Below are 22,228 nucleotides of genomic sequence, written 5' to 3' on the forward strand. Positions count from 1 at the left end.
ATTCTTTCATGGTAAACTATTATAGCTAGAAACCCTATTGGCATTTAAAAAAAAAAAGTGAGGTATGTGAAAACTTGCCACACAGAAATATAGAACAAATTCCAACTTCTACTAATGTTTTGAATGAAATAATTCATGCTTTTCCCCTGAGGCATAATAAATCAGTTACAGAGTACAAAACATACAATAATTTTTTAAAGATACAAGTTAAAAATTTTCACCATTTATTTTCTACATAATCATTGAATTGGTTTTGAATTTCTTCTGTATTGAAGAATACTTTGTATTCTTCATTTCTGGTATTTAAATCCTTTCCTTTCTAGATACTGCTCTTCCCAGGACTAGCTTAATCATAGAGGTAGAAAATTATCCCTTTTGAGAGCATGAACTCCTTCTCCCTACTCTCCTTTATCAAACTCACAAGCATAGAGTCCATACGCTCCCTGCCCTGAATCACCCAGAGCAAGATACCAGATAGTTGGGAACCAATCTTCCCAGGGCCTGCCAAAATTGTTCAAACTGTATAATCCTAAATTTATATAGTACATCTACCCTGGGTCTTGCCTTCCTTCTCAGAGGAGACCCAATAAATGCTCAGAACCATTCAATGCTCACCTTCTTCTTCTGCTTCCTGTGTGACTCTGGCACACCCCACGTGTCCTTGCAGGATCCTTCTGTTTTCAGGAATTCGCCAGGGTGAATACCTTCATGACAGTCATCTTCATGTCTGCTATCCTACTGTACCTGATGAAAACAAATCCCACCTACATTTTAGAATATGTCTTTAAACTTTAACATCTGGAATGAAAAAAAAAGAAAGAAAAGAAAAGAAAAGGTAAAACCAACGTACTCAATAGTGGTAGTGGTAGTTACTGGCCTTAAAAAAAAAAGTTATTTTCTTGATTAACACTGAAAACTTTTAAATACAGTTAAAAAAAAAACTATCCAGTTCTTAAGGACCTTTGGAAAGAAAATGTCAGTTCTTTCATTGTGTTTTATGTATATTGAACCCTCTCTGAAGCCATGTGCCATCACAGTTAACCCGAAATCCCCAATTTCCCATGTGAGATCTGTGTGATAGACTTCATTGTCTCCTTTGAGGCCAAAGGAGTTTATTTGCACCATGATTTCCTTGATAAAGGAGGACAGAGCTGGCCCTTCACCCCAGTTTTGCTTCCCTGAATAGCTACCTTGAAGTTTTGATTTAGGGAAACCAAGTTCCTAGATACTGATAAGCAATTCAGCTACCCTTTAAAATGGGTAATCAGAAAGACCTTCTCATTAATCACACAGTGGCCATAATGGTCAGTGGATGTCTGTCTTTTCCCTGGAAACCATGGCAGAGAACAGCCAACCTCTCCTAACTCCAATACCCAGATCCTGTCATTGACATAGAAAGAAAGATTCTTCACACACACTTGTCTGCTAAAGCTGCAGCACAATTTAGGTTAAAGTTTAAGAAAAAAGTCTCCACACGGATCATAACAGATTTTTCCTCCCCAGTAACATATTTTATCTGAAAGATGTGTTTTGAACACCCACTGTATATTTTGTATTTTACTTTCATATTTTGACTAGTTGTTATATACATTTTGAATAATAAAAAAGAAACATTTAAAGTTACTATTATTTAAATCAAATGCATTTACCATCTTTTAATTTATTATTTAAATTAAATCTATTTAAATATATATTTAAATCAAAATATAATTTAGATATATTCAGAAAATACTGTAGCATTTTTCTCTAAACTGACAGTCTCCTTAAAATGCATGTAAAATATCTTGGGAAATTCTAGAACCACAGAGTTTCGAATCCAGTTAAGTCAGGGCAGGGGATGTGCTGGGCACTACAAGGTTACACAATCTGGGTGGGGTCAATTTAGCAGGGAACAGGACAGATAGATGGTGTTGAAAAATGAGAACAAATCTGAGCTCTGAAGGCTAAGTAGCTGTTGATTGGGGATGAGAAAGTAAAAGGTTACAGTTATGAAGAAAGTGCCTGAAGCAAGATAGAATTCGTGGTAAAGACCTGCACTAATGGTTCCAGGTTTTCAGGCCTTCTTTTCCACCCCTACTCCCCACAGCCTTTTGGAGGGTAGGGCTGTCCCCACTGACTATGGGCCTGACCTTGTGACATGTTGGTCCATGGGATACTTGGTGCAAGAAAAAAACACATGCATTTTCTTCCTCTTTCAATTCCTGTGATCATCATGAGAATATGCCCAGGTTATCCTACTGGAGGATAGGGCAGAAGTTAGCCAAAGATATCCCAGGTGAGCCCACAGCAGGAAAACCAGTGAGTGAGTGCCAACCAAGATCAGAACCACTCAACCCAGATAACAGGAGAAGGGCTCAATTTCCCAGAATATTTAGAGATATAATAAATGATTGTTTTCTTAAGCCACTCAACTTTGGGTGACTTGTTATACAAAATACTGTAGGTGAAAGATAGTGGAAATGACACAGATCTGCAGGCTCAAACCAGAAGCATTTCATTATTTCAATGTGTTGTACTAAATTTCTATGGAATCAAAATCCTGTTTTAAATGGTAATTCCAAAAATGTTGACTCTTCAGAGATGCATTGTTTGTGTTCTTTCGGTTTTTGTTTGGGTGTCTGTTTGCCGACGTGTGTTATCTCTCCCCATATCCTCAATCTTCAGTAGTCTTCTGGAGATTCTTGCTAAACCAAGTTGAGCATATGCAGCTACTAGCTGGCTCTACACACGTCAGTCACTTCCTACTTACTCCCATGTCTGGGACCTTTGGGGACTAGATTTTATAGCTTGATGACCCTCTTGTCTTCCCTAAGTTTGACTCTTTTTAGTTCTTCTTTGATTTTATCTTCCAATAAATTAAAAAAGTATATATTTCCAACAATGATGAAACCTACTACCTACTCCCCTTGGCTTCAAAAAGCCCATCTGACCAAACTGCTTCCCAAATTTCCAACTCACACTTGAGGTCCTGCCCCGGCCAGGCAAGAGGATTGGGCACTGTGAACCTAAGAACTCTGTATATGTTAAGGGTATTGAGTTTTGCTTTTGGAGAATATTTTATCCAATTATTTTTTAAATAATAAGTTGCTTTATACTTATGGGGATGTTAGAAAAAATTTTAGAGTATAATCATTCTCTTTTATTTTTTTTTTTCTATTTCCAAGCATAGAAATTCCTGTGATGAGTCAGCATTTTTAAATCTTCTTGAACAGTTTATTCTTAATTTTAATGTAACTTTTGGCCTAATACCACTGTTAACAATTTAATGACTCTCTGAATTGTCTAAAGTAATCTGAAAATGCCCTGTTTGTTTATAGGTTAGTATTTAAATTAATTAGTTAGCATGTGGCAAAAAAACTACTATGTAGCTGATAAAAATATATGTAGCATTATTTGAAGTTATAAGCCTATTAAATATGACATATTATAGACAAGATTCATACTATGATTTCATGCATATAAAAATGAAATATACAATGTAATTGTTCTTTATATAATAAATAATTAAATTTTATACATGTCTCATTACATGTTTTTATAGAAGGCTATGGAAAAAAATGGTAGCTGTAGTTACATTTGAAGAAACAGCTTGTTAGGAATAGATGTTTGAAAGAGAAGGTAATGTTTTCTGCTCATTTTATGTTTTCCTGTGAAGATTGGATTTTTACTAATCTCATGTGAAATTTTAATTTTTAAAATTAGACTTTTGAAAAGTCTGTTATGCAGACATTTCATATTTGTATTTTTCTTCCAAGTTTATTTGCACTGCTTGACTTTCTTTCAATCTTGTGTGTCTTAACATTCATGTTTACCAAATAGAAAATAGTCATATCACAACTTACTAAAATGTGCAAAAACATGTAAGCATTAAACACTTTTAAATAATAGTAATTATTTAAAATTTAATAATAATAGTAATATGAATTTTAATAAACATTTTAATAACACGGTAGATCATTTATCCAACTGTAAAATTTTCCCCAATTTCTTTTTATCAGGAGAAATAGGAGACAAAGCCCACAGACTTAACTTTCCCATTCTGGGCTTGGTATCCTGAGAAGCCCTGTACCTTATGCTGGCTGTGAACTCCTATCTTTCAGACTCTTATGTACACACACAGAGACACACCTCACATATGGGCATTCATGCACCCACATACAAATGCAAGGCAACTATCAACTCATAAGACTAGTGATTTACTGAAAACAGATTGGAGACGCAGCACTACAGCTTCTAGGTGGATTTTTCTAACTGAAGGATCAAAGGTTAATTCTGGGAGCTCATCATGGAAACTCATGACCCCTTCCAGAGTTTAGGTGCCTAATTTCACCTGATTTCCTATGTGCCTAAATCATAGACCTTCAGCACAGCCAACAAATCAGATAGGAGAGTCTACCTATCTGATTCCAGCCGGCACTCAGCACCTACTCCTTGAGCCTACATTATCTTTCTGATATTCCTCCTGGTGGCCATCCCTGTACCAAAGGTGTTGTGAAGCTTAACAAGTTAATTGCTACCACACTCTTTCCAGAGTTCCACCATTCTTGTTGATTTATCTTTCTAGATAATACAGGGTTTTACAGGAGACACCAGAAGTTAAGAAGATAGGCTTTGAGCTGGACTGACTGGGTTTGATTCCTTATTACTATTTACTATCTCAATCAGTTAAAATTTCTCCATAGTCTCACTTCCTCCATTTTTAAAATAGAGTTAAACTCCAATACATGATTTCTGAAGGAATTCAATAAGAAAATATGTGTAAAGAGTCATTTAGGGTCCTGTTCTCTGATTGGACATGATGAATATTGATATCTGCCAGAGTTGAATGTTGACATAATCTGTCAACAGCTGGAATTTATCTTTTGAACATGAAGGACCAAGAAGGGTGCAGAGGGCTTCATGTAGCCCTAAAACTCTCCTCAGCCTTAAATTCATCCCAGGAGGCAGTTTACAGAATTATTTCAACTGGCCCTTACCCCCCCCCCCCCAGTGGGAATGTAAATATTTTCTCTTAGTTAAAAGTAATGATGATAACCATGATGATACTGATGTAGATGACCATTGAATAGTACCACAGTTTTGACATAGCAACGTAGATGAAAGCAAACTTTATTTGATATTATTCTGCTGAACTTGGTTCTTGCAGAAACTTTTGGAGTTATGGATTGTTATCAATATTTTACAAACAAAGACATCTAACTGAAACCAGGTGTAGTAGCCCATGCCTGTAATCTCAGTTACTGGAGAGGCTGAGGCAAGAGGATCACAAGTTTGAGGCCAGCCTGGGCAACTTAGCAAGACCCTGTCTCCAAAATAAAATTAATATTAAAAAGGCCAGGGATGTAGCTCAGCGGTAGAGCTCTTGCCTAGCATGTGTCAGGCCCTGTGTTGCCTCTCCAGTTCCAAAAAAGAAAGAAACCCAAAACTTAATAAGGTCACAGAGCAAGTGAATGTTAGGAATTAGAATTGACTATTAGATTTCAAAATTTAAAAACTTTTCCTATTCACACTGAGCTGAATTCCTAACCAGGGAAAGAAAACGGTTCGGTGTCCACAGTGGAAAATACAACAGCCATAACTAATTACTTGGGGTCTGAAAGATGGAGGCAGCCAATTCCTCCAACCTTATAATGGCAACAGACATGGAAACTACACCAAGGCCTTTCATGGTGGATCAGCGTCCTTTATCCCATAATGAATGCAAGGTCAAGTGCTCTCAGATGTTGCTCTTCGGCAGTCATCTGCTGACAGCGGGCTTCTCCATCAGTTTTCTCCTCAACCCCTAGGCTGGCAAAGCACTGTTGGTGATAGGAGTCAAGCAGGGGCGCCGACCTGGCATATTTTATTTCCTCTCCCCAGCAGGAGGAATATGCACATGATCATCACAGCTGATTTTTGATTTCTTTATATGTGTTAGGCTAACAACAACATGTATTTATTCCTAATTTTATAAAAAATATAATAAGCAAGTAAATATTAATTTTAGACAATAGAACTAATAATAACAAAGTGTCAATAAAAAATCTGTATACATTAAACATGATTATATTCCTTTTTGCAGAATGTGTTCTATCTCTGAGAAGGTGAAAGTCTATAGTAGTAAAGAGTTGAGAGTAGAAAAATAGTTTCATTTTTTAAATAATTGTACTTATTTTCTCTCAAGATGGTACATGGATTTATTTATTTATTTATTTATTTATTTATTTATTTATTTATTTATTTATTTATACAGGGTACTCAATCCAGGGACACCGAACCTCTGAGCCAGTCCTCAGCTCTCTTTTATAATTTTATTCAGAGACAGGGTCTCACTAAATTCCTTAGCGTATCACTAAGTTGCTTTAAACTCACTTTAAACTTGCAATCATCCTGTCTCAGCCTCTGAGCTGTGGAATTATAGGCATGTGCCACTGTGCCTGGTTGAAATATGGAATGTCAGAGCATTTGAGCTCTATATAAAGGTTATTGATTATTTTTTTCTTAAAACAAAGAGGGAAGAGACAGATGTGGAAAAGCTAACAAATACAATGAAAAACAAATGAAGAGATTCAAGCAACACAGAAGTTGGAGCCAGAGCTTAAGAGCACGTACCCCTTCCCATTTGGTAGTGCTGGGCTTACAGCAGAGTACACTCATCAATCTCCTGACGGTCAATCATTTCATAATGATGGTTCAAGTGCTTTCTACTTGAAAAGTCATAAAGTGTACTACAGATTTGGAAAATAATGTCATCCATAATAAAAATTATTATTAAATAGGAAGTCACAGTGATTTAAAATATTCAATTTTGGTGAAACAGATTCTTCTTTATAATTGCAACTAAATGAACTTTATTTCTAAATGAAAAGTCATTTAGGCATTGATATAATTAAAGTCATATTATGTCTTTATTTTACAAAAACTAATTTATGCAAATTTTTGACAAATTCGATAGTGGATCCTTGATTGGTTTCTAATATTTTGAATGAGTGCACAAAACTTTAGTGGAATGTATTTCACAATAAAGCTTACTTAAATTTAGATTCAAGTCGGTTGTGAAAAATATTTGCACCAGTTTTTATTTATATGGTACAAAACTAAGGAGTCTTAAAAGTGGTTTGGATCTAAAAAAATGACTGGCCCTGGAATAAAAGGAAATATAACATATTTAGTTGGTCCTCTTATCAATCATTGGCTGGCCTTTTGAGAGTAAAATATTTTGGGGGGTGTGAGGGTGCTCTGTGTAGACAGCTGCATGCATTCTTTTTAATCTTATGAGAAAAAGAACAATAGAAGATGGAAGAAGCAATCAGGAACAGGGTAGAACTGATAAATGTGTACAGAGGTGATGTGAATTTTACAAACCAAATAATACATTTACACATAGAACACTTTCAGATGATTTGCAAAGCTAACTCAAGATTTTCCTACTTTCATTCTCTCAGTACAATGTAGTAAAATGCTCTGTTGAAATGCCTGCAGCATTTTTAAAATGTAATTTTACATTCTGCTAGGAACAAAGCATATGTGTGAGTTTTGATTTATTTGAATTTCTTCACATGATATAACAAGTAGACCTCCCTTTTATTGGTTTATAAGCTTTAGAAAGGCATTTGATTTCTCTGGGACTCAGTTTCCACAATGTAAACTGAAAGCAGTACCTATCTCATCAGCTAACTATGAGAATTTAATGAGAAAATGTATATACAAATGTTTGCAAGCTCTAAAATACACAAATGTGAGTCTATGTTATTATTACCAGCCTTTCACATAGCTAAAGGGTTTATTCATAAATCTAAATGTATATACACACCTACACACACAACTAAGCCCAAGACTGCAAAAGGGATATATGTGCAGCATAGAACAAGGCTCCCGAGAGCAAGCAGCTCATATTCTTCAGTCTCTATAATATGGTGCCAAAGTCAAATGCCCCCCAGATGAGAGAATGCAAAAGTAAGGTACCAATGCACTGTTGTATAACAACAGGGTATATTGAGAGCTACAGAAAAGTGAAAAGAAGGTATGTTCCTCTTAAAGCCAATCACATCCAATTTTAAGATCATTATGCTGGCAAATGCACACACAGACCTTAACAATGTGTGGCTCCATATGGTGAAGACATAAAATTAAGAGTAATGTCTGGAGCTCATTGGGTGGACAGGAAAAAGAGAGAGAGAGCAAATTGAGATTCATGCACAGAGTATGAAATGAATGAGCCTTCACTGAGGGTCATTCCTCCTTATCATACTGAAAAATCATTGAAGATAAGCTAGTGATTTATAAGGTTGAACACAAATGTAAAGAAGATGGAAAATGAAACATGATTAGAATATGCTATGCATAGTGTCCCTGCACATCTGCAGAAAGAGAAGTTTTAGGTAGAAAAATTGAGCAACATAAGCATATGAGAAAAAACATAACCAAATGAGGACAGAGTACAAAAAACAAAACTAAAACAAAGTGACACACATTTTAACATAGGACGTTATTTCAAATGCATAATTTATGAGTAATTTATTGTTTATCAATTTCTGTGCATCCTGAGATATCTTCCATACCTTGGTGATCATCCCAATCTAGAGGGTTGGTTTTTTGGGGGAGTGGGCAAAGGTGGCTGGGGGTGCCAGAGTGGAACCCAGGGCTAACACATGCTAGGCAAGCTGTCTACCACTGAGCTGAATCCCCAGTCTGTGAGCTGCACTTTTTAATCTTTGAGATATTTTTAAAACTCTGTAGATTGTAGAAAATGGATAGAAATGCAAATAATTCTTGCCTTACAAGTACAATTGAATTTGGCCTAGAGGAAGAAATTGATTCCTCCTCCAAGAAGATTTTTTTAAATATATTTAGATATTAACTATTATTCCTGATTGCCTAAATGTATATATATGCCTGCTCTTTGCCTTCTCCCAGGGATAAGCTTTTAGCATTTCACAAGTTCCCTCATGTATTACTTTCCTGGGCTGCAAAGTAAAGGGTCATATGCTTGGAAAGTTAAAACAACAGAAATTCATCCTTTATGGAGAATAAAGGGACTAGAGGTCTGAAGGCCAGACACCAGCAGGGCCATGCTCCCTGTAAGTCCTAGAGCTGAGATCCTTCCCTGCTTTGCAAGTTGCAAGCAATACATGGTGTTCCTTAGTGGTAGGCTGTATCACTCCAGTCTTCTACTGACCATTGCATGAACTTGTCTCCCATGTCTCTCTGTTCCCGTCCTCACATGGATCTCTTAGAAGGAAACTAGTCATTTGATTTAGGACCCCCTCTAATCCACTATGACCTCATCTTAATTTTATTATATGTACCAAGGCTTTATTTCTAAATAAGGAATATTCTCAGGTACTAAGTGTTAGGTTTCGACATATCTTTCTGAGAGCACAATGCAGCCTACAATATCTCAGTAGTTAACAAATTGATAAAATCTGTAACTTGTCTTACATTTTGTGAGAAAGATAGTTTTTCCTTATTAAAAAGAGTTAATATTTCAACAAGATTAGTGTCTTGTAAAAGAAACAGGACCCACCCTCTGTTCTATATTTCCAACAGCTGGGTTAAGTCTTTTATTTATTGCTCTACCCCCCAAATGTAATATTACTTCTCCAAGATGTAATATTATGACAGGCACCATAATATGCTCTTGATAGAGCGATTTAGATAAATATAGACATATTTTCATTCATTTCTGTTTACTTTGTGAACAGTCCCTAAGACAAGCCCATTAAGCACAATAATTCAACATAGGAATGAAGGATTATTCAGACCCTAAGGAGCTTGCTAGCAATTTCCATCTGTGAAGTGCTAGTGGCTGAGTCAAATCAGAATAGAGGAGAAAGAGCAAGCCTATACAAAATGCCAGAATTTGGTGATGAACCCTAGGAAAAGAGGAAGAAACAATCTGGCATGAAACAGAAGTCTAGGGTAGTTAAAACAAGTACTAGTATGGCTTTAATATTCTCGAATAACCTTCTAGAAAAGAAGAAGTTAGCATGTTGAAGAAGACTGTGATATTGTAATATAATGAGGAATACATATATTTGTTGTCTACCAGTGCTTCCTGGCATACAGCTCCTAAAACCCTTAGGAACACCAGAGAAATAAGAGAGTGTTTGTATGCTAATGGGATGACTGGTGGCTAAGATCCCTAGAGAGTGACAGGATGTGGATAATCACACAATAGACCAAGTCATGTCTAGAGGCTTGGGACTTTCAGCCCCATCCCAACCTTAAGAGAGGAAAGGAGTTCAGGGGGGGCTTGACGTGAATAGCCAATGGTTTAAGGAATCATGCCTCCATCAAGAAGCCTCCGTAGAGCTCCTGAGGGCACAGGATTCTGAGAGCTTCTGGGTTGCTGGACGTGGGTGGGTGCTGGAAGTGGGGTGCCCAGCGAAGATACAGGCTCTCAGCACCACTTCCCACATACTTTACTCTGTGCATCTCTTCCATCCGGCTATTCATTGGATTATTTTTGTAATATTCTTTATAATAAGCAGGTAAAGGTAAATGTTTCCCTGAGATCTGTGAACCACTCTACAAATTAACTGGATCCAAAGATGGAGTCTTGGGTTCCCTAGGTTTTCAGCTGAGAAGCCAGAAACAGGGAACACAACAAGAGGCCTGTGTTTGGCATCTGAAACTGAGGCCAGTTGTTTGGAACAGATTGCTTAACCTCTGGGCTCTGGTGCTGTCTCCAGGTAGGTAACATCAAGTGTGAACTGCACTAGAGGATGCCCAGCTGATGTCCTCTGGAGAATTATCTGGAATGTGGGGAGAAATTCCCACACATCTGGTGTCAAGAGTATTGTATGAATGACAATGTGAGGATAGGAAAAAACACTTTTTTCCCCCTAAAAGAAATAAGCATAACATGGTCAAAACAAAGACTTTTAGCTGCTTCTTTTTGAAACATGTTAATGATATTTGCAGAGACATAGCCAATCCACACAATCCGGCAAGTGACAGACCAGGAAATTTTGACTTTCAAGTACAAAGTCAACTATAAGCACCAGAAGCAATCAATACATACCTGGATTGTCATTCTGTATTAGGAACATATTTTGCTCACAAAAGGCTACCCATGGTGGCATCTGCTCTGCCCTCCTTTTGCAAAGAGACATGTTCACCTCTCATGGCTCTGTTGGCTTGGGTCAATAGAAGACCTCTGTGATTCTTAACATCTGGTAAGGAACTATACATTCTCTCTTTTCAGATCTATTCCCTACCTTTTCCGTTTTGTGGTGGCCCTATGTGTTGGACCCTTATAGAATGGCTTGGTGTTCTCTGATTTTCAGTGCATTTGGCCAAAGGAAAACATGGAAGTGAGGATTAGCAGTAGGCAGGAGAAAGGCTGAGGAATAGGGGTAATGTTTTGTGTTTCATTTCCCCACCACACTCCTGTACCCCCACCCCCAGAATGCACCCACCCCCACACACTCACAGGGATGGCACTGCCTCTGTCCCTTCAAGACTGTGACCCCTACCCCATTGCTCTTCTCACCAGGCCTTCTGCACCTTTTGTCTCTTTAGACCTTAGGTAATAACAGTTGCCCTTTGTTCACGGTCTCCGGTGCTCTCCATCTCACGTTTTGCTTCCTTTATCTCTGCTCACACCTCTCTAAGCTAAATTTTCATTAAAGTTCTCAGTTGGACTCTCTAAATGGAATTCTATTTCATGCGTGGACACTGAATGATAAAGTGTTGGCTCATTCAATAAAATTCAACAGGAATTAGCCCTAAATTGTACATGTTACTTTAATCCATATGCACAGTTGTAAACCACTTAAAGCCAGTATTTGTGAAATAAAAGGTTAAGGAAAAGGCTAAAAGACTAAGTTAATGTTTCCAGATGAGGCTAATCACAAATTTCTGAAGCTTCCTTTTTTATTTTCTCTCTATATATATTCTTTCTATGTTTGCCAAAAATCTTTTTTTTTTTTTACTTTTTTAAATACTCTTTCATCTTTTTTATGACAACTTGATGAATCATAGATCTGTCGTTATTATAGGGAAGCTCAGCGTAATGGGAGATCTAAGAATAGCCTATGTAGTAATATAGAATTATACAGTTCCACGTGTCTTTCAGGACCCTGCAATTGCACATGCCAGTTAGCTCATGTAAGTGGTCAGAGGACCACCCATGAGTTTCAATTTCACAAGTAGTAACTTTTTCTTGCAAATTTCCAACTCATATACTCTATGTATTTCCTAAAATAAAATTAGGCAAAAATATGACTATAAAATATTCAGTCATAGAAACTATTTTTTACAACTGAACTCTCTGATATCTGAGCCTAGGGAAGCTGACCAGTTAATCAGAAAATCAGCAACTTACTTCTATTACATTAATTTACTTTGTGTTCATGAAATGAGATTTATTACTCAATTTTCCATGTGGAGTCAATATTACTTTGAGAAAATATGGTCCCTATAGGGATAAGAACAAGAGTAAATAATTTAAATAGCATAAATGGTCCAAAAATACTTATGCTCAAGTTTATTCCCCACCTTCTCTTCCTCACACCTCAGAAAAAGCATAGAGGACATCATTCTGTAATGGGCATGAGAAATCAGAATTTCCATCCTGACTCTCTGCCTAACAGTAATAGAACTTTTCCGGGCTAATGTCTTGTCTGAGAGATTTGGATTTGACATTTATTAAGATCTCTCAACAATTTCTTTTCACCGTCCCGGGAGGTTTCCAGTTGCTCCTGTGATACATGATCTCAATGTAGGGCTCCTACAAAACACATAAACATGGCCAACACCAATATTACAGATGTTTTCAAAAGAAGTCTAATCCTTACTAAATGAAAAAGACACTTATTTCCTTCATGATAATGAAATTTACATCGAACTCAAAAAGATGTAATTCTCTCTAATCCCAAAAGGTGAGTTATTTAACAACCTAGGAAACACAGCCAGTCATCCTACCTTATGAGACCAGTAAGTTAGGAAAAGGAAAGAGCAGACCGTCTCTTACTTTCTTTCTTTTTGTTTTTTGCACCAAGGATTGAACGCTGGGATGTTTGACCACTGAGCCACCTCCGCAGCCCTTTTTAACTATTTTATTTTGAGACATGGTCTGCTAAGCTGCTAAGCCTGGCTTTGAACTTGCAATCCTCCTGCCTCTACAGGAAACAGAACTTTTTGAGATCAAAGTCATCTGTAAAAGTGACTTTTATGATCACCAAAATTAATAAAAATTTTTAAATCAGTGACATCACAAGTTATTAATAATGAAATATTGCCAAGTGCAGTGGCATAGGCCTCTAATCCTAGCAGCTCTGGAGGCTAAGGCAAGAGGATCGTGAATTCAAAGTAGCTTCAGCAAAAGCAAGGTACTAAGCAACTCAGTAAGACCCTGTCTCTAAATGAAATACAAAATAGGGCTGGGAATGTGGCTCAGTGATGGAGTGCCCCTGAGTTCAATCCCCGGTACCCCCCCTCAAAAAAATGAGAAATTAAAATTCATTTACCTTTACCAAGCCTTTGTTAACTAGAGCTTTTAGATTTTCTTTCACTAAAACCTTCACTAAGATATTTGTGTGTGCACTGGCTATAGAGAATATGCATGCTTAGAAATGTTTTTTATGAGCATTTATCCAAAGGGAAATAAATGGCTATTTGATATTTCCCCAGTCAGCTTCCCTTAGTCCCAGAAATGGATAAGCATTCATTTGTTTAACATGTAAATTTTTGGTTACCTTTATTAAATATACTCAGCTAAAGCTTTTCCCAGCACACATGATTAAAGAATCTGGTCAGCCCAGGATGACTTTACACCTCTGAGACATTTGTTTTCAGTCTGTCTTTCTGCAGCATACTGAATTTGTCTTCTCTAAAGATCTCAGGAGTGCAGATCTATCTTTCTGGTTGACTTTCACAGTTCTCAAGCTTTACTGCAAGATCCTCTAGTCTTCTGAATCTGTCATCTGTTTTATTTCTCTTTTATATTTCCAGTTCCTTCTTTTTCTTATTATTCTCCAATATAAATGAGTCATCGTTTGGTGGAATTTAAATGCTCTCCTCCATGGAAAAGTAAATAGAAGTAAATCCTGGAATCAATGTTTCTGCTAAGTGAAGTTACATAACTGCCCCTTGAGTCTCAAGCAGCCCTGGGCAGGGACAAGAGCTTAGGATTCAGCAGAGGTTGCAAGAGAAGCTTTGTAAAGGGACCCAGGGAAGAAAGAACCGATGGAAAGAATTAGGTTATTCCAGGGTATCTGTCCCCTGCCCAATCATGTGGACAAACTTTGAACCCCTTATGACAAATGCCTGAAAGCCAGAGGGGAGGTTACAATCTCTAAGCATTGTGAAACTGCTGTTTCTGGATTAAGGTGATTTAAGACAATGCAGAGTTGGAGAGACGTAATTCTTCCTTTTTTGCACAGAACCCAGTACATTCTTCAGCTCTTTCCAGAATGGACAGCTTTGTCCTTGCAGTACAAATTGATGTTCTTATAATGCTCACAAAATTAGCTTTGTACCCACAGAACTGCCAGACTTGTAGTAGGGCCACACAGAAGGCAGCAAGTTAATGGATGCCATTTGGTACTGCAGAGAGCAGCAAGTCTGTGGATCGCCACCATGCCCACCTGTTGGCCCACAGGAATACCTGGATATGCTGTAGGGAATTTGTGTGCTTAATTGCAAACTAGAAATTTAGTGTTATTGAGATGAACAATTAACACCACTTATTCTATATCTCTCTATATAGGTAAATACTGGCAATATTCAGATAACAATTCTCTGAACAAAGTGCATTCTGTAAAAATTAGTTTTTTTACAGAATGCTAAAAACTCTATATGAATGCATTACTCATGGTTTCAATTTATGTGATGTATTGCAAAATAATTGATTAAAGCTTAGAACTTATGTTCTTAAAAACATAATCATAAAAAATAAATCAGATTTTGAGTAGACACTAAAAAACAGGAAGTAAAGATGGAAATTTATTCTACAGACAATTTTCTAATTGAAAAGGTCTGCTCAAGGGAAGACAATTTCAGAAGGAAGGTGAGGCTTAAAAGAAATATGTTGTCTTAAGGAACATGATGTTTACATTGCTTGTTTTGAAAATGAAGAAAACTTCACCATGAAGGACCAGCCCCACCCCTGGTGAAACACCTTCCAACAGAGTTAATTCAAGTACTGAAAAACGAACTCAATAATATGATTGCGCAGTGTTTAAATGTCAGGGAAAAAACCGAAGTTACTTGTTCCATGTTACTATGTGTGTAAATCAGTGCTATTGTTAATAGAGTACAATGCTACAGAGGCCAGTGCCAGACTGACTGAAGTTACACCTTATCTCCACCAGTTTCCAATTGGCTGCTCTCAGTTTCCCTGCTCATAAGCTAGAGATAACAATTAGCCTCACAAGTTTTTATGATGATTAAAATAATACGTATTTTGTAGAATACATGGAATGTGGCCTGCACACAGCAAATTTTGAAAATTATTTGAATTGATTAATAACTATTATTTTTAAATAATAATGTACTTCAGAATCAAAAAGTGGCTTTTCTGTTGCCAGTGCTAAGTATCAAAGTCTGTCTCATCTTACCTAATAAGAAGGGAAAGACAAGTCCATTTTTAATCAAGCTTATTTAACTTATGTACAATGGAAAAATCAGAACATTCCTAAACATTTCTGGCTCCACAAGAGGGTTGTAGGCAACGTATTTTCAGGTACTCATAGGCTTGCGTTGTTGGGTGATGTTATGGATTAAAATATTTTCTCTTTTGCCATTTCTTGGGAACGGTAGCTTACAGCAAACAAGAACCCAAAACCTTTATATGGCCATGTCTATGGACCTAGAAATGGAAAAGAAAGCAAAATCTGAGAAGAAAATGCTGACCGTGTCAGGAGTCAGAACCAGACCCCACAGAAGGATGAAATGACTCATGGCTCTGAGCCTCCTAGAACCATGTCCCATGTGGTCAAAATGCCATCAAATTAAGTGCTTCTTCCATGGCAGTTCACCAAAGCAGCCTGTGTTTTCCAAGGGACATTTCAGTAAGCAAGACTGAGGGAAGATGGAGAAATACAGGAAGTCTAGGACCTTGGGAGTGGGAAGAGTTTGAAGAAAATACAGGAAAAGAATTCGGTCCAGCTACATTCTTCATGGATTCATGTCTTTTTACTCTCTATTGTGTTCTGAAATATGAAATGGCACCATGCAATTCAGGGTAGTCTCTTATTCTATTAAAAAATAATGATAATAAACAATATTGGCTAGAGATAGATAAATAAATGACATATTCCAATTAATATTCATAGAGGTTATCAATGAAGATATTATGATAACACTACATTTCTGATTTCTACTTAGTTGTCTCACAAATTTGGGGGCAAATCACCCATAATCTGTCCTAGGTATTTTTTAAAATACGGAAGGTGCTGTTGAGGTGGAAGACTGTCTTAGCTTCAGAGAGACTCCCTCTCTGGACCACAGTAGGACATGTCTCATTAGGTTGAATCTGCAGTCTATGTTGGTACTGATCCAGGTACATTAATGTTAAAGGACCTGAACAAAATCTGCTCAAACTTCCTTCTGTGAACCAGCAGAACTTTTTAACAGTCTTCTCCACTGCAGGGAAGTATGGCAGCAGAGACACAGATGTGGAACTTTGGGCCTGAGTGGCTCTGAACTCTGTCCAGTGGTGGGTTATCTGTCCTCTCCTCTTTCTCCAGCATTGACCAAGTATAACCAAGCAGATTATCACCATGGCCAAGAGGAAATGTTAGCCCGTTTCCTTAAAGACAGCAAGATACCTTCAGGCTATCCTACAAGAGGGACTCCTGTCACCATTGGATCTGGGTCCCTTTAAAGGAAAACAGGTTTGTGGCTAGCACTGAGCCTCAGGTCAAGTCTTTGCTTCTTCCTGCTAAGTGATGATACTGGTAAGCTACTACTTAGGCCCCAAGGATTACCTGAGTTTTCATAGTTCTGCTTTCTGCTTCCTGTTTTCTGGTATGTGGATGCCTTATCTGTGACTAGAGAGGGCATCAATGTCTGAAGCCATTGAGTGTAATATAGAGATGAGGAACTGGTTCTAGATCCTGGAGGATAATGGCTTATTCAAGTAGAGAAAAAGTGTTATTTTTTGAGGGCGAAGGAGACTATTTTTGCAGAAAAACATAGTTTTTCAGAAGAAATTGCAACCTGAATTCATTTTACCAATAGAAGAAAATGGAGACCTTCAGCTTGAAATGCAGCTAAAGCTCTTCTGTCACCAGTGTGTGTGTGTGTGTGTGTGTGTGTGTGAGAGAGAGAGAGAGAGAGAGAGAGAGAGAGAGAGAGAGAGAGAGAGAGAGAGATTGTGAGAAAGAAAACTATCTGGACTGAAAAGTAACATCTGTGTTGTCCCTATTCATAGTGAGTTATGTCCTGTGCAAAGATAAACAAAAGAGTGATTTCAAGGAAAAAAATTACTTAAGTTTAATGAATAGTCATCACATGTTGGTCTATGTGCTGAGACTCAGGAATGCATTGATAAGGGATATGTGTAAATATCTACAAATCCAGAATCAGATGGCCTTCCTGTCCTCACTATATAAACAACCAGACCTGATGCTCGGGCAAGAATAATCAGCTTGTGAATTTTCAAACCCACATTGGCTGGTTTGCACTTCACATTGAAGCTACCCTACAATAAATCCCTGAATTTTGCAGAGGGTGCCAATTTTATATGCACATTAAACATACTCATCAAAAATCCTGATGCTTTGGCCACACCTAGCATTTTTTTGGTAAGAACCTCTAAGGTGGGACCTGGGCATTTGTTACATTTTTAAAGTTCCCTAGGCAATTCCAGTTTGCAGCCAAGTTTAAAAACAACTCTCATGCTTTTCACTCAGACAAAATTTCACAGCTTTGAATTTTGTTATATATATAAAATTGTAATAGAGCATCTGAAATACTCATGGACTCCTATTTTCATAAATTTAAAAATAGCTAATATTAAACATTGACATCCATATTTATTTCCAACCATTTTCAAAACTCTGCATGCTCTTAGGAAGACTTAATAAAAATTCTTCTTTCCTATTAGCAATTTTTCTTAATTCATTACTTTCTGCTTCACAGATTAAAGTATTTTAATCATAAGTAAATAAACAACTCTCTGAAACATGATGGTTGAGGATTGATGATTTGGGATTGTGTATCTGAGTTTGAATCCCAACTCCATCACTTCACTAGGAAAACTTAACCTTTTTCTGCCTTGGTTTTATCATGTCTGGAATGGATTAATAATACTACCGACCCGTAGACTGAAAAACCAGGCTCTATCTCAGAGCAAAGCCTGTCCAAGGAAGGGACATGGCCTTAGTCCTTGGAAAGACCCACAGAGCACTCCTAGGCACATTCCCACCCTGCTGAGTTATCTACAAATAACAGGAGAGATCTGCTGCGCCAGGTGTCCCTGACTCAGTCAGGCTAGGTGGGGATCCATAGCAGCCCCCTAGCAGCCACCAATCAGCATGAGACAGGGAAATACCTGGGATGCCAGATGACCCTCCCAGTAGTTTATGGTGGTTGATAACATATTGGGAAACCATGTAGTTCAGCATGTACACCCCTCTTGGCTTAAACCAATCAGTTCAAACGAATACCCCTTTTGTACTGACCAATCACCCTTACCCAACTTGTTCCCGCCAGTGAATGTGCTAATCATGTTTTAGAGTTGTTATTTGATTTTCCCGCGGTGTGTGATGATTTGCTATGATGTATGTGAAGTCCCTGCCCTCTCCAAAGAATGTATAAAAATGCTGCAAACCCTGGGCTCGGGGCCTCTCAGCGTCACCAGTTGCTGTGTGTGCACGCGGAGGACCCAGCTAGCTCGCAATAAACACCTCTTTGCTGCTTACATCGATCTTGGGTCTCTGGTGGTCTTTGGGGGTCCTGAATTCGAGCATAACAAGACCACCATCAGAATTGAGCTACCTGTAAAGAAGACCTAAAATGCCTGTCACAAATTAAAAACTCAGTAAAGCTCAGTTATTATCATTATTTTTAATATAACAGAGGAAAACGAGAATGGATTTTGCTCTGTCTTATATACATTCACTAATGAATTCATGGCCTAATTCCATTTTGTATAACCTCCCCAAATTTGAAAGGTCATTTTTTCTCATCAGTACAAGGCATTTCATTACCTTCTTGTCATTACTAGAAATCTTGCTGCAAGCTTTGGTTACTTTTGTCACTGAAATTAATTTGTTCTGAAAATGAGTCTCATAATTGGTCTGGATCAATTCTTCTAACTTGAGATGATTACTATTCACCGGTTTTGTTTAGTGTAGCACTAGAGCAATTCCGCTCTGCTCCTGAAGAGACATGCCAGTAATTAAGACAAATTCTAAGTCTGGTATAAAATATGGAGCTGAAATCTATTTCTACCTGTATCACTTTACAAGCTGCCTCCCACCAGGACCAGAATTCAGAGACTGGAGTGAGCAAGTCTTTTTCTAACTTGCACATGAAAGGAACTTGCTAGAGATACAGTGTTGGGGTTTCCAGCTTTCTGCAATGTGCATCCAGCAGACCCTCACCTCTCCACTGACAGTAACATTTGTATCATAACCTAACAAGGTTTTTCAATTTACTGAACATCATAACACATATTGGCGGCAGCTGTACTCTCTTTTTTTCTTCTGCTTTTCTTTTTCCCTGGAGATCTCAGTCTGAAGGCTGTAGACTTTTTTCTTTGATTGACATAACATTTTCTATACATTTTTCTTATCTCTCTGCTACAGCACATTTTGCTTAAGCCACTTATTTTCTTCCTTTCACTGCTTCTTTCAACACAGGCTATTCCATTTCACCTCCGAGAGGTACTTCTTTCAAAGATGGCAGAGGGAATTTTAAAAGAGAACGCAAATTAGGTCTCATATACAGGACTGGTCAGTTGGCTCCATTTTAAAAAGTGAGAAAAATATCAGCATTCCAACAGAGAAATAGATGGAGGTATTCACAATGGCCTGGTCAAGTTCTGCAGGTTCTTCTTACATGCTTGAACAGAAGTAACCATATAAACAAGAAAGCCTAGACTTCATGTGAAAGGGGGAAAAAGATAGTAAAACAAGATATCAATAGAGACTATTTAATTATCAAATGTGGTACATTCTGGACCTATTGGCTGATGGATGTCTGATGAAGCTGTCCTTGTCTACAAGGTCAAGTTCAAGGTGGTCTGCTCAGAGCTGTGGCAGGGGCAGATGGATTTCCCCTCAGTGTGGGCTCAGCCAGAGGCTTTTCAAAGCAAGGTGGAAATAAAGATTCCTATTACTTGAAAACAAACCACTTGGCATTGGGGGAATTTGTCACACATCATAAATACAGTACCCAGGAGTAAACTGTGTACATTTGGAAAACACATCAAGCATTAAATGGGGCCTCAGTGCATTAACATGTTCTGTTAACCTTAAACACTTCATGTAATCTCCCCTTTTCCCCCATCAGACTCTTGGGCAGTTGACTAGCTAGCTACACATTTGTACAGACAGTTGCATCCGGTTTACAGGTGAGAGATCACCTCCACCGTTCATGTGTAGTGATGACCCTCCTGATTTTATTTTTAAAAAATCTACACTTGTGCCTGCTCTTGGAAATGCACATTTGTGTGATAGTATAATAAAAGTTACACCTATTTTAAAATAAAAGACATTGACCACATTATATTAAACCATAGCTGACCTACAGTTGGTGCTTCATATAAAGAGCCCAGTATTTTTACATTTCAATGCAAGGATGGATATGCAGGAGTACTGTGCCAGATCAGAACCAAGATGTTGCCATCCAGCCGTTATTTTGTAAGGCAAAATGCAAAAAGCTCATGTTAAGGCTAGGAAAACATTGTCAGTAACATAGTGATCTTCAAACATTTTGATTCTATAAACTCTTTAAAGGAATGACTTGAAATCTCAACTGTCTAAAATCTACATGCTATAACATTGAACTTCCATTTCTCAAAGAAATATGAAAATTAAAATGGTATTGTTGTAGGGACAAACGAGGCAAGGCACCGAAGATAGCAGGAAACAGTTTTATTTGTCTGCAGCCAGGTTCAGAGGGTACAGCCTTTGCTGTAATCAATCAATCCCCTGAACCCCGAGTTCAGGGAGTTTCAGAATTTTATACCCAGCATGTAAGGAGAGGGGCTCAGAAGTTCACAGTCTGCAGAAGTTCACATAAAAGCAACTTTTTCTTTCACTGTTTTGGGCAAGTTAACTCTTCAAGGACAACACCTGAGAAGGAGAGAGCTTCTTCTCCCCTTTCTTTCCTCCCCCTGCCAGCTGTTACCATGGAGCCCATTTGTAACTTGTCTTAAAAATGTAGACATCTCTGTGAAGCCCAGCTCAAGGCCAGAGGCCTTGTTTGCACATTTCTTCAAAGTACTATACTGGATATGTTTGTGAAAAACTAGTAAAGGGGTGTCCAGCACCTGGAGTGTTGGTACACTTGGCCAATGGCCAAGTAAATAGGGTGACATGAAAATATGAAGTTTATCTACAATGGACTCTTTTGCTGACAGTCTTAAAATCAGCCATGGTGTAGAAGGCTTTTGGTGGCGAAAGGGGGTGCCACTTCAGTATGAGAGTAAACATGTCTTCTAAAATTAGTAGGAATATACAATAGCAACCTTATTATTTCTAGTCTTATTCAAACAAACTGGTACTTGATTACGATAGTTGTGTTTCCCCATAGCTTCATCAAAACATTTTTAAATCCATAATTATTTAATATTCTAAACATTCATTATGAAACTATTCATTTTTAAGCAAATACAATTTACTTACATTATGAATATCAATCTGTCATTGCTATCTCACATAGCATGCCTAGCAGTTAGATAGGAAATGTTTTTTTTTTCCAGTTCCAGCTAAAATTATAATAGTTTCCTGACAATAGTATATACCCCCATATGCAAGCTTGAACTTAATAGTAAAAAATTTATTAGCTTCCATTTTTATTTTCACTTAAATGTACCACCACACCTAAATGACCAATGAAAGGTCATTTAGGTGTGGTGATACATATAAGTGAACTTAAGGATGAATTGTCAAATGCCTCCAGTTTCTCAGCTGCTTTCTAGAGCTCCATGGGATGTCTTAGATCCACCACTAGCTTCTCCTTTGTTTTTCAGTGTTTGTAATGACATCCTTTAAGCTTATCAATTGGCCCAACCCAAACTCTTTCTTCACCACTGGGTAAATGGATAAGTAGTCTTTCATAAGGAAAT

This window comes from Spermophilus citellus (genome assembly GCF_964194105.1).
Source record: "Spermophilus citellus genome assembly, chromosome: 7".
Classification (NCBI taxonomy): Eukaryota; Metazoa; Chordata; class Mammalia; order Rodentia; family Sciuridae; genus Spermophilus; species Spermophilus citellus.